Source organism: Suricata suricatta, chromosome 10, assembly GCF_006229205.1.
Source record: "Suricata suricatta isolate VVHF042 chromosome 10, meerkat_22Aug2017_6uvM2_HiC, whole genome shotgun sequence".
Lineage (NCBI taxonomy): Eukaryota > Metazoa > Chordata > Mammalia > Carnivora > Herpestidae > Suricata > Suricata suricatta.
In genome coordinates this window covers 92602232-92604728 of record NC_043709.1, presented here as the reverse complement: position 1 = coordinate 92604728, position 2497 = coordinate 92602232, and positions in this window count along the sequence as shown.

Here is a 2497-nt window from a genome sequence, read left to right as displayed (position 1 = left end):
TCTGGATGTCCTCTTTGGAGAAGTGTCTATTCAGGTCTTCTGCCCATTTCTTCACTGGATCATTCATTTTTCATGTATGGAGTTTAGTGAGCTCCTTGTATATTTTGGATACTAGCCCTTTATCTGATATGCCATTTGCCACTATCTTTTCCCATTCTGTTGGTTGCCTATTAGTTTTTTTGATTGTTTCCTTTGCCTTTCAGAAGCTTTTTATCTTGATGAGGTCCCAGTAGTTCATTTTTGTCCTTGATTCCCTGGCCTCTGGGGATATGTCGAGGAAGAAATTGCTGTGATTGAGGTCTAGGAGGCTATTTTCTGCTTTTTCCTCAAGGGTTTTTATGGTTTCCTGTCTCACATTCAGATCCTTTATCATGCAGCTCTTGAATACACAGCAGGTAGGGAAGGATGCACACTGATTATGTGGAGCCCAAGAAAAGGAGTGTTTTGGAGTGTTACCTACCCCTATTTCTTTAAGGGAGACATGTGAAGCATACTCAGGGGGCAGGAAGTGACCACTAAGACATGTACTGATAAACCACTGGGTGCTAGGAGCTGCACCTGGAGGTTAGGAAATGAAAGATCAAGCAGGCATGTTTCCTGTCTTCATCTAATCTGTAGTCTAGTCGGATGATAAGACTCATGCATAGAGAAAATGGAAGGGGACTCTCTGGGAGCACAGAGGAGATGGGAACTTTGCTACCAGAGGGGAGGAAAGAAGAAAGATTTTCAGGTGTTCATCCCTTTCTCATGATCCTTATCCCAGCACATGAGCAATTAGCTGACAGGGCCCGTGGACTTTACCTCGCTGCATCTCTTCCCTACCAAAATCCCTCTGCCCCAAAGGCCACTCTTTTGTTCCAGGCTCTCCTGGTCTTGCGTCTGAATGACAGCAGGTGAGAAACATTCCAGTGGCCTCCCTATCTGTACTTTCTCCAACCTCTCTTTTGTGCTAGTGTCTGGATGGGTGTTGACGGATGCTTGCATCACTGCCAGGGAGCCAATCCAGGGCTGGGAGAACAAGAATTCCCACGGAGGATGCCAATGTGTATGGGAGTTCACACTCAATCTTCTAATTAACTGATGATCCCCAAGGGCCACAGAGTGAGTCCCAAAGCAAGAATGGCTGTCTTCATAGGGCAAAGGAGGAAATTTATTATATTAAGAGATAAACTGAACAAGGGGTGGGGGTGGCAAACAAGAACAGACTCTTGAGCCTTTCCCAATATATGAATGGGTTGGGTTCCAAAAACTATTTTCCTAAGTTGGTTTTTGGGTGAACTCAGAGCATATTTTTCCATGGAGACAATTCAGAATTATTTTACTTATAAAATGGGCCACAAGGCTGGTATAATCTAGTATGGAATTAGGTTCAATAATGATTACACTATTATTATTTTCAATGGGAATGAGTTAGTTTAAATTCTGGAAACCTAGAACCCTCTGTTGCCTTTCTAAACCTTTCATGGTAAGAGTAGTGTATCCGATGGAGAGTGGAATGGAGAATACATATTGGTCCGTATTCAGAGGCCATGGCAGCCTGTGGTCCAGGAAATCTCTTTTTCCTGGCCGTGTTCAGAGCTTGCCATTGAGTGCGAGAGAACATGGTGTTCTCTGTCTGGATAGGAACATGCACAGTATATAGTGTTTTTAATTAGGTCTTAAGCCAGAATGGCTTGCTCCACTCTCTTGATCTCATGGCTCAAAATTAACCTTAATTTTCCCACATGTGTTATCATATTAGTGGCTTCAATCCAATCTATTCAAGAACTTTAGAATGATGATTCTAACTCCTTAGTATAGTTGTTGACATCCTTTTGGGCATTATGAAATCTTACTATTTTAGTTTGAGTTTTACAGCTTCTCTTCCCTCTATCAAAATGCTGATATAGGGCACATATATTCCTAAGTTTTAGGGTGAATCAAGATCCAACCTGTTTTGAGTATTTAAGTACAATTTTGCAATTGCTCTTGAAGTGACTAGGCATTGCAAAATCAAGTTTGAGAATGATAGTGCTGGATATATGAGGGAGGTAGATTATACTAATTAACCTGACATTTAGTCATCTTGTTTTAAAAAAGTTAACATCTTTCTGGCAGTAATATTTAAATCCAGGTTTCTTTCCATAAACCAAATCGCCAAATTCACTTCAACATGCCATACTTGCACTGACCCAGCTAATTTCTCTCCCCAGAGTAATTAACATTCCCGATCTCTCATTGTATTTAATACTTGTCAGAGCTCCGGGGGGCACAAGTGAAACATAACTGCAGACAACCCTTAAGCGTTCAATTTAAGTTCATTTCAGCTTCCCACTCCTATGAACTTTACCTGGACATCCCCATTCCAAAAGCTGGTCTTCCTTTCCATGCTAATGCCCACCACCACAGCAACCACCACCGCCATTTTTTGAATTTCATACTCTTATGTCCTCAGGGATTTTTTTTTTATAGATACCTCTCTTCCCCCTGCATCTCCAATTTTTCTCTCTATTAGAAG